This window comes from Corvus kubaryi, unplaced genomic scaffold (genome assembly GCF_017639235.1).
Source record: "Corvus kubaryi isolate FWS band 111438036 unplaced genomic scaffold, C.kubaryi_AGA036_p1.0 split1-131, whole genome shotgun sequence".
NCBI lineage: Eukaryota > Metazoa > Chordata > Aves > Passeriformes > Corvidae > Corvus > Corvus kubaryi.
The window spans coordinates 6,536,874-6,548,747 of NW_024582073.1; the positions used below are offsets into that span (position 1 = coordinate 6,536,874).

General features: G+C 38.7%; 1 long non-coding RNA gene across 1 annotated transcript in view; it reads right to left on the reverse strand.

Annotated features, from left to right (window-relative positions):
• LOC121676489 overlaps nucleotides 1–11,874 on the reverse strand; it is a 47,363-nt gene that overhangs the window by 34,478 nt on the left and 1,011 nt on the right. The window contains exon 2 of the long non-coding RNA XR_006020488.1: nucleotides 10,667–10,936. This is a non-coding gene — a long non-coding RNA (uncharacterized LOC121676489). The remainder of the gene's footprint in view (nucleotides 1–10,666; nucleotides 10,937–11,874) is intronic.

Here is an 11,874-nt window from a genome sequence, read left to right on the forward strand (position 1 = left end):
CACAGTTTTTTAGTGTGTCTATACATATATACACACACACACACACATATATGCCATGGTTCATTCTGTCTAATAGAGAAAAAGTAAATTTGAGCTGGTAGCATTTCAAAGAAATTATGGTGATGCTGTAAGGCCAGTAATTTTTACTATACAGTAAAATGAGATGCTATATTATTAAAAATATTTTTTTATAAATACTTCGACAGTTCTGTAAAAATGCTTTCCTGTTCAGCAGAAAAACTCCAAACTTGAACTTCACCCATGCATACATTTTCATGAACCTTGAGAAACCTCACTTCTTTCTGACTTCTGTCAGCACTATCTTACTCTTCTGAGGCATTCAGAATATATGTTGTCATAAAATATACAACTGTGATGTCACTGAACCCATATTGAGCCTTAAAGGGAAAATCCTGAACTTATGAAACAAGGGAAGGAACTGTAGTTTGTTCTTGATGTCTGTTGGAAGAAGGTAGAGTTTGTCTCAACCAGCTAAGAAATCTTAAAAAAAAAAAAAAGGGGTTAATTTTGTGTTTAAAAGCTCTAGAGCAGGCATGGTAATATATTTTAATACTAAATATTTTTCATAACCATAACAAGTGGACATAGTGAAGTTTCTTGGAAAAGGGCAGGTATCACATGTAAGGAATCAGCATACACATTATTTGTTTGAAAATACAATTTTCTGCAAGACAGCTCCATCCAAAAACTGGACAGTGGTGGTATTTAAATATCTGTGAAATAAATGCTACCAATGTTGCCAAACTAACACTCATCAGCAGTGTCTGTAGGCTCTTACGATAAAGTGTGCCCCTCAGTTTTGTACCATATTTATTATAAAATTGTTGCTATCATTAATTAGATTTTATTTTTCTTCTACCACCAAACAATAGTGCTGAAACATTCAAGATGTATGGAAGTAAAATACCTCACTCTGCCCCTGCCTATCGCTTTTCCAGTCTACACTGCCTTTCAGTAGAAAATATAGCTGAAGATGATGAAAGAGGTGTTTCCAGTATTTTCAAAGTTTAATCAAAAAATGAGAAATATATCCCAAAGCAACAATCATCCAGAAAAATGATGCTCAAACATCTGGTTTGCTCCCTTTTGCTTACCAACAGTTGTGTTTTTCTCTCTCACAGTGTCCTGTTGCAGGTGTTCCACTTTGCTAGAAACCCTCTGCTTTCATGGGTACATCTATTCAAGACCTGTGGTTACCCACCCCTTTTTGTCCTTGAGCAGCAACATCTCTTTCTTGCTTTGGTGTTTCCTAAAGACACCTTGTCAGAGCTTCCTATCTCTCTTTGCCTCTCTTTTTTCAGCCTTCACTATTGTAGGCACAAGAAAAAAACTCTTGAATTTCTTCTGTAATACAAGTAATCCTGTCATTTCCATGGCCCTTTTGGACCGAGGTTCTGTTTCCTTCTTCTGAAACACCCATTTAGAAGTTGATCATTATTATTCCTGACAGGACCACATAAGCATCTTATACTGAGGCACTAAAACTTTTATTTCTCCTGCAAAAATCTTCCTGGTGTGTCCTAGGATCACAATTGCTTTTCAGTGCCACTTTACAACAGTGATTCAGAACCACCCCTCTTCTCTCTTTCTGATTAATGAACACTTACTTTAGCAACAGTATAAAAGAAGCTCCTTGCAGACATAGGACACACTGTGTGCTGAAGATCCTGACACAGCAGCATATCCAGACCCCTGTACATGTTCCTTTGACAATCTCCCTGCATCCATGCCCCTGTTCATAGTGCAGTAGTAGTGGTCACTGTCACCTGAGTAGACTTTGAGTATCTTGAGGAATCTTTCCCTTCTGTGAACACAATGAAAGCTCTTCCTTCTCTTTCCCAGTTCTTTATATGCACAGATTTATTTCTGTTCCCCTTGCCTTTGATGTTTCATGCCTTCTGAAAAGAATATAGTCATTCACAAGGTCTTAACTATTCAAGGCCATAAATGCTTCATTTTAAACTGTTACCCTTGAAGTCTTTGAACTCCCCCCAGTTCAGCATTAATTTTCCTGGGTTACTTGCCTTGAGTTAATTAGTTCTCTGTGCTCACTGCCCACATCTTTGATTTGTTTTAGAGGTTTCCTTACTTGCTCAGAAAAAGATTTCTTCTTCCTGCATGTGAGTGAAATGTAAAAATGGTCTTCAGTATTTTGCAAGATTATTAATTCAGGAAGATGAAAATCATATTGTCATTCTCTACGGGGAAACCTATTATTATATCACCATTAAGTACTGATTAAATGTACATTGTCCTTGTATAAATACATTATGTTAATAGTCCTTCCATGGTCTTATAATACTTCAGGATTATTCCAAAACCAATATATGTAGAAAATTCCATTTTTTTTTTGGTTGATAATGTGTTAATTTTCCTCTACATCCCCAGTCCATCAGATAACAGGTACAGAAGAGAGATTGTGGAGCATATGCAAAACTTTAGATCTTAAACATGTTTTATAAATACCATATGAAAATCATAAAGCTTTTAGGGGGATTCATCCTGATACAACCAGTATAGAGCAACCTGCAGACAAATCTGGGTTAATAGCACTAAAACCATGGAGTTACCTACCATCAAGTGTTCACCCTACCATCTCAAAAGTGCAAACATTATTGAGCAACTTTTGTTGCTCCTATTGCCAAATTACACACTGTTAACAGAATCTGAGCTGCTTTGAAGCTTCTTCACATTTCTTTCCCAAAAAATTGCAGTTTACAGATGCTCTTGCTCAGACACAGGTATTTGGGTGGAATAATGTGCTAGTCCCTGCCATTCTTCTGTGAAATATATCCAAAGAACTCACCTTCAAATCAGTCTCTGAAGTGAAAACTCTTGGAAAGAATTATGGGCCCTGTGGAAATCATGAGAATTGGTTGGGGTTTTAACACTACAGCTGGTTAGCCAGGTGACTGGAATGTAAGGATACATAAAAACTTGAGGAAACACAGCAACAATATGCAACTGGTTGCATATGATTAATGTTTTACAAAGTGCACTTTGAGAGAGTTGAAGTACAAAACATATAAAGTAATGAAAACTGCAAACAAGCAGTCTTTGTTTAAATAATATGTTTGAATAGTATTCAGGATCAACTTAAATTTACTCTTTCATTTTCAGCCAAATAAAACCTATACATACTAACATACTAAACATATTGTGTCGTTTGAGAAGACTTTCATGGCTTTGCAAGCACTGTTTATATTTTTTGAGACTTGTTCTCAATGCTGCTGGTGTATTAGTGAAATACAAAATTCTTCATTGCCAAAACTTTTTTTCAGTTTAAGGGATGGAACACCAAAGACTCATTTTACATTCAAAATAATGTTCACAAAATTAAAAGTAATAACAATTAACTTTGAAATAGTATTTTTCCCAGTGTTTTGATGATGTAACACAGGAGCAACTTGAAGCCTGTGATATTTTTCTTAAAATGGAACAGGCTGGTAGAAAATGCGGGAAGATGAGAAGAAAATCACCCTGAAGAAGAAAGATGATTATATAGCAAAGATGTATTTAAATAAAAAAATCTTTATCATCTCTTTGAATAGCTTGATGCATTTGATTTTTTTTTAATGCATTATAAGAATTACGTAGACGAAACACTGTGTTTATGCTGAATTAAAGACAGACCTGCTGCTGTGCAGAAAAAAAAATAATACCCCCCATTTCTTGAATATACTCATGAGGGACTGGATTGAGTAACATAAAACCAGAGAAGAAAGATGTTCTCTGCAATCCAAACTACTCCAATGAAAGTATGTGAAAGCTACAAGTCTGCCAAATTGGGCTGCAGGTGCATCTCTAATATAAAAAGTGCACAAAGACTATCTTGCATGTTTTCTTCAATTTCTTGAATGTACGCTGTTGGTGGTTTTTGGTAGACTGATCTCTGAGTTAGCTACAGATTTTATGGTAGGCTTTAGGTTCAGAGCAGTAGAAAGGTCTTATATAGACAGAACGTTCTGCTAGTCCTTTAAAATGTCAAAAACTAAATACGACTCCATTCAGCTACAATTTTTTTCCTTGAAAATAAATTGATTGGGAATTGTAACAGCCACCTACACTTTTTTTTTAAGGAAATAATCCTGTTGGGCAAATACATAATTCAAAAAATGCACAGCCGAGGATATGCTGCTATGAGGTTCCTGGTCGCCTGTGAAGCAAAAGAAAGGAGTGGGAATTCTGTGAGGAGTGTAAAGTTGGAAGTTTAAGCTGTGTGACTTGGTAAATTAGATTAAAAAAAGACTTTTTTCTTCCATGCCTCTTCAATCTCTTGCATCCCAGATCCCTGTCCCTCTGCCTCTGGTGTTTGTGGCAACAGATGGAGGTGCTTAGGCAGAGCCAGCACTGGGGAGGATCTTGTCCCAGCTAACAAGCGTGTTTGCGACATCTGGCCATGTTCATGCCTGCTTTTCAACACAGTGGCAATTTGGGGTTAGCTAAAAGCTTCCTTCTTCAAATGTGGTCCTGCACTCCCCCGGTAGGGTGGGGAAGGAGCTGTCCCTGTACAACCCAAAGCATCCCTTAGGGCTTCCCTGGAAAAGGGGACTTGCAATGCACCAAATGAAGGCTCTGAAGCCAGGAAGCACAGTGGGAAAATTGTGCAGAGAAAAAAGGGAAACCCAAACAGGGAAGAGGGGCCTGTTGCCATGTTCCCTAAACAGGGCATGCAACTTTGTCAGCCCATGCCAGGGACTGACCAAGCCAAGGTGAGAACCTGTCCAGGTTGTTAGAGAGACAACAGAGACCAGAATGAGCTCAGAGCACAAAGCCAGGTACCACAGAATCAATTTAAAAAGACATAACAAGCTCTCTCTTCTCAAATAATCTTGGTGATGTTTAATGAACTCTGGGCACCCCTTTTTGTGTGGCAAACTTGAATAGCACCATGCAGAGCTTTTGGGTAACACAGTGCTTACTTTGTAGACAGTAGCATATTAATTTTATTGCAGATGCTTTCTTGTGTCCAGCAGTTGGTACCCAGAAGCTCACAAATACAATACTGTGTTGACATAAACTATCTGCCATGTGCAACTATTTATACATTCTCACTACATCCATGACACATGAGGGCAGCTGTTTTTCCTTGAAAATCCCTTGGCACTTACAAGCAGTTTTGACTCAGCCTTGTGGAAATGAATATTAAAATGCAGCCCAGTTTTTTCCCACTTTGGAGCATGGATGGCTACTGCAGACTCACATACGAAAGAGAAAGCATGTTTTGGATTCCCCTAGTGAGTCATCACTCTTTCACTGCTGATTCATTGCTTTAAAGGAGAGGAAGGTAAATCAGGACTGTTTATATGAACTGCCATCCGTTTATCTGGTTATTTATTTATTTTAGCCCGGGGCATTCTCAAAGCAATAGAATGCAGCTGTTCTGACAGCGGCCGAAGTCTGAAGCTTCTTCTCAGGCTCTGGGCTGTACTTGGCACCTGCATGTTTGGAAGTGTGCAGAGATGAGATGGAGAACCTTCATCCACATAAAGATCTCTTACACTCAAGCATGGAAGAGTGAAAGAAGGGTTCATACTGTCGGCTTAGGGGCATGCTAGGAGCAATCATTGGGTAATTCAACCTCCTCCAGCAGGGCAGGCTGAGAACCCATCTAATCAGCTCCTCAGGACCTGGGGCGGTTCTCATCTGCCCAGCTTGGAAGCTTCCTGATCTCTCTATCTGTTGGTGTAGGAAGGGGGAATTTAGGAAACAGCAATACATAGAGCAGGCACTGAAATCCAGCAGTTTGTTTATGCAATTGTCTTTACTATGATTTCATTGTCATCCTGCATAATATGTCATCTGCAGTGTGCTGAAAAGCTAAATTCTTCTTTTAAACGCATAAAAATATTGTAATGACAGTTAATTAACCCAGATATATTTATATATCGCTCCATGCTTCTGCAAAATGTGAGCAGACTGTTATAAACTACAGCTACACCCCTAAGCAATTATGTGGTTTATGTTTTTTTCTAAAAAACATGGGACATAGCACAACACTTTTCCTCCTAGACTTCATCGATGAAGAAGCTACATTTGTGTTAACTCAAGTATGGAGTGATGTGATTTTTGTCGTTGTTGTTGTTGAAGCTAGGCAAGACATTTCATGTTAGAACTGTCTTTCGATTATTTGTTGTTAGTGATAGAAGAACACCTTTGTGTGTGTTTTAGCTAACATTAGTCAAAGACAGGAGGAAACTCTTTGAAGTCCTGGGAGGCAGAATGACTTTTAAAATGCACGCTTTTTGCCACCCAAGATAATGTAGTCTTGGACCAGCAACAAAAGCTTTTCTGACTAGGAGAAGTTACTGAACAGACTGCTAACTGAATTCTGGCCATTTTCTTGAGCAGCACTGAAATTAGGCCAAAGGACGGAATTTATTTTATATAAGGAATTTAGAAAAGCATCAATTTTTTTAAATTTAAAATTTGAATGCACTCTTAGTAGGAATAAACACCCCATGATTATTTTCCACTCAAAAACTGGTACTGCCAGAACAGCCAATTTCAGCAATTTTCAGGCAATCTGAAGGTCTGTTTTGTGCTTCTTGTTCTAGAGAGACTTGTGCTTGTTTACAAAAGACAGTACTTTTTGAACCAGTTTGTCTGAAAAGTTCATCCCTCCTTAATCACTTTGTTTGTCATATGACACTCCATTTAGCTTTCTGCTTGTTTTTACTGATCTTTCATATTACTGAATCTCCAGAAGCAGAATTTAAGTAATTAAATAAATATTTTAAACATAGAAATATCACTCCTCAATTGTGTCATCTGCCTGCAGCCTGCATTATGGTGGGGGAAAGAGGTGTGCAGAAGCACATTCTCTAAGAGGTTTTCTGAGGCCCTGAGGCTTTGGCAAATCCTGTGGCCATTGATAAATTCGTGTGCATTGAACATTATTTAGGGTGGCCAGTATCTGCAAGTGACAAGGGGAGATGAGGCCTTTGCAGAAACAAAGATAACCATTGACAAATGATTTATCATATTACCAGGCTGCAAAGTCAGCACATGGCAATTTTGTAGGCCACACAAAGTGGCAGAAGTCTAGTGTCTTTCCTTTCTTTGTACTCCTAGAGAAAGGGTTGATCTGAACTGGCCCTACCTCTGTAAAATTTTCTCTGAATATCAATTTCATTGCAGAAGTAGAAATGGATTTGATTTTGAGCTTCAAAATATATTCAAACAAAATGAAACTCAAAGTGGTTCTGTGTTGTAACTCTGATTTTTAGAAATTAAGTATATTTCTAACTTTCTAATAAACAGGCTCTACTTGCCCCAAACTGGACACTTGAAACATGAAACATCACAGATCTGTGTTGCTTTATACTAAAAAAATCTTCAGAGTCCAAGGAATACTTGAGTGAACAGCTGAAAGATAAACTGTATTTATATAAATAACACAAAAGTAATTATATTTATAGAACAATTTAACATATATTTTCATTTTCAGCATTCTGTCTTGTCTACTCCAGCAAAGGTCTCATTTTGCTGTAAACTCATTTTAGCCATAGCTATAAAGCAGAAAACAGGGATTTGCAGATGAAGAAAACTGTTACTTTTATAAAAGCAGATCTCCCCTTCCTCTCAACTGAGACCAAGAGCGATTAGCCAGTTCTATTTACCTGAGCTTTCCTGTCCCAGCTGGTGAACGTGTTGTATCGCCCTCTGTCTCTTGTCTTACATTTCTCCCGCCAAGGAAGAGCTACTCTAAAAGGATGATGAAAGTTTCACTACTCCTGATAGACAGCAAAGACTCTCTGCTAACTCTTTCTGTAGATATCTGCGTGCTTGGAGAAAGCTAAAAAGCCTCGTGAGGTATTTAAGGTTCAGATCTGGGAGAAGTATAATCCTGGGAAAGAAGAAACATTCATCAATGTTCAAGGTGGGAAAGCTCATTTCAATTTCCTGTTCTGCTGAACTTCTCAGTGCACATTGGAAAGTAACTTAAAGCTGATTACACACAGCTGAAATGAAGCTGGCACTGGCACTTTGCTTTTGTTCTTCCATCAGGAAGACTGTATGGTAGCTAGAGCTTTTGAATGAGCACAGCAACTCTTCCCAACCCGTAAGTGTCACAGATTGAAAACTCTAAGATTTGCTCAGACCCTTACAAAAGTGGATACTGCATAAAGTTGTAAGATTTTTCTTGCTTTCTTGTTACACTAGCATCTACTGTTGGGTTGTGCATCTCAAAACAATTTCAACTCTCTGAGAAATTTGGGCTGCAATTTTGCATAAGGAGGAGGAGTTTTGGACACCTGAATCGTCTCTTCTTACAGAAATCTGATTTCCATCATCATTCTATGGGGTTCCTGAGAAAAGCCAGCTTCTTCCTTCCTTTCTCTCAGATCAGCAGTCATGTACCTGCATAATGAGCCAGTTTAGGGACTGACTAGGTCAAAAACTAATTGCCCCTTCAATTTTTTTTTCATCATTATTTACAAAAAGAAAACAACATACATGTTTAAAATTACGTAGAAATTATGTCTTGGATACATATCTCAAACACTTGAGCATATATTTAACTATTTAATTAATATAAAGAGAAGTTTAAGAAGGATAAAACAGTCTATAAAAATTAAAATAATATTGAAATGTTTCATGCCTTTTTAGAGATAAAAGCATTTTTAAAAAGCATAATTTATACTAAAAAAATCCACTGCATATCACATACAAAAATTTCTGATATATCACTTCAATTTTCACACATATGCATCACTTCATTGAACTGCAATGATTATTGTTTATATCCTTACAGCTCAGAGTGCTGCTGGCCTAGATATAAGGGTGGGGATTATTCTCAAGTAGTACAAAGTAAATGCTGATTACCTCAATCTGCCACATTTTTTCTGGAAATGTTATACTGCAGAAGGTACCCCAGATCAGAATTATGTGTTAAGTTCTGTTTTGCATTACTTGATTATGTCCATGACAGAAAATGATTACTGCCACCTCCCTAGTGGCTACAAATCAGAGGTATTGTTTCTGAGGAATTTATTTTGCCTGAAGGATGGTGTAACTTTGTCATATAAATGATTCTTTTAAGCACAATTTTAAAGAAAGCATTCAATCTAGTGTTTTGCAGTCTGGATAATGACTAGCCTTGGCTTAACCTCTCCTGTGTTTCTATTACCTCTCAACTGTAAGAAGTGCTTATGAAATGTCACATACCTACCCTGCTATTCAATTTGTGCTCACAGAGGAAGTCATTCCAATCTCACAAAAGAATTCTGAAACATCATTTATCAGCCTGTGCAGAGTTTTGAGATCCTTGGCAAGGGGGAATAATAGGATTGTAAGGTCCTTTGTTTGTTTTTAAGATTTTTAAAATATCAAACCAGGGATTGAGTTCTATTTATATATTGCAGCAAATATAGCACAAAAGAAATAAAACCTCTTAAGTAAAATATTTTATTTATAGTTTGAAAGAAACCATTTGTAGACCTGCTGCCTTTCTATGGACTATTTCAAGCCCTATTCAAACCAAGGGCACGACTCCCCACCTTCCAGGGTGCTTGCATCAGGACTCAGGAGAGTCTCACAAACCCAGGTGACGTGTTAGGTGCCGCATATCACTTAGAGTTAATTGAAATTCAATAATGAATGACAGCATTCAATACCATACCACAAATTATAACACAGAAAGGGAGAAGGGTTCCCTGCTGACTGTGCACCTGAGGGGGCTCAAGCACACTTTTTCTAACCAACTAGAGCAAACACGTCTAGCATTTGTTAGCTATGCTTGCATGTAACCCAAAAGACCCAGTAACACCCCAGCAATACCATAGTTTTCTCCCCAAATGCTTTCTAGCTCACCAGCAGCACAGGTTATAAGTGTGTGGGACTAGCAGAAAAACCTTTCTCTCTGCTAGTAATTATACTGCCTCTGATTTTTCACATTGCCGCAGGAGTTTGTCCCTGTACTGAGCTTTCCTGTGATATGGGATACCCCATAGGGCTGCCCAGCTTGTTTAAAATGGGAATGAGGGGTTATTTTAAAATTTCAAATCTGAGGCATGACTTCAGTGCATGAAGCTATGGTAAATCTCAAAGAACATCATGGGTAATAATTGTGGTTAGAGCCTAAAACCCAGCACATTTTTCTTGGGAAAATGTATGAGCACAAGCTCATTATAAATACATACCTACCCCATGTGGCCTTTGAAGAATGACAATATCCTATCACAGCAACAAGGAGCCACTGAGACTGTTTTCCTTAATGAATGTGGTTTTCTATTTTTTGATGCAACTCGCATATGAAAATTAGATTATAGTTTCAGTGTTATGATTACTGGAAGTGTGTTTTGAGAAGGAATGCCATGAATACCTGTGGAAAAAAACCATTCTGCTTTGATTATATAACGTGTTTCATTTAAGAATAAATCATGAAGATTCTTCACTTTCAGTGATTCTTTTTTGTCCTCCATTTTGATATTTGTGAAGTCACTTGTTCTTAGGACAAGTAGTTAAAACTAGTTTTCTTTACTGTGAGGGTTGATTCTGCATGTAGTGTCAGTCAATAACTCCTAATACATGGGACATACAGGCAGATCCAAAGAAGACTTTAGATTGACCATAGATACCTAACTGACAATGAAAAGAGCACATTTTCACATCTGGACAGGGAAAGATGAGGGCTTTGTACCTTAGACACAGCCAGGGTTAGATGGCTGCTGAATGCGTGTTTTTCAGATTTCAGTTTTTGCTCCTGTGTCCTTTGTCATTTTCCACAGTTCGGGCTGTCATTTTACTGGTTATTTGAAAACAAAGCCATTCAGCTTATTCCCTCTCTCTTCCCAGTCTTACTCCAAGTCATGAAATATTTCAAAGTTGGAAGGAACAAATTGTCTTGATAGCCCAAGTGTTTTTCTTCCTTCTTTTGCTTCTCATCCTCTATTGTGGAGTCATTAAACCTCTAAAGGAGAAGGAAAACAAGGACACCTCCAATTGCAAGCTGCAACAATTAGGAAGCAGGAACACCCCATTTCTACAGGCAACATAAGAAATTTTTCCCCCCCCTTTTCCCTCCCCCTCCGCCGCCCCCCCCCCCCCATCCCCCCCCCCCCCCCCCATGTCTGTGCATCCTATTTCACATGTTAATTTTGGAACTAATATTGGTTCAGAACCAAACTGCATCAGAATAATTTCAGTTAAACACAATAAGCAGGCCAGTGACATTAAGAGAGGATAATTGAGACGGTGCTTTGGGCAGTTAAGAGATTGAAAGGAAAGGAGATAGACGAGGATTGGTTTAAAAAGAAAAAAAAAAAGCTGAAATGTTATTGCCAGCGTTACTTAATAATTTCCGAGTTAACAACGCAAAATGAGGGTACACTAAATATAAATCCTTATCTTTAATTATCAAGCCTGTCCTGTTCTACTTGTACTGGAAAACCTGAAATCAATGGGAATGAATCCTAGCAGCGATCCAGTTACTACCAGAGCAGGACTACATATACGAAAGGAGGGCAACGTGCTTGAAAAGACAATACAACAGAAAGTAATGCAATTTGAGGCGGGGGGGGGGGAAAGGCGGGGGGGGGAAGCGAGGTTTGTTTCCTTGTCTGCCTGCATCCTGAGCTCACTTTAAATGATAGACTTTTCTTCTCTCTGCATTCCAATTAGACTGTGCCAATGGGCAAGTGGGGAAGGGAATGTTAATGAGGCAGCCGTGAAGCGGGGTGGGAGCCGGGGTGGCGGCTCCCCGCTCCCGCCGCAGTCCGGGGGAGCTCGGCGCGGCTGCCAGGGCTGTACCCAGGCAAACGCGCACTTGACCAGAGGCGATTGAGAGGCTGAGGAGGGAGGCCCACGGGAAATGTGTTGTACCATTCTGGGGAGCGCTTTTCGCTCCGT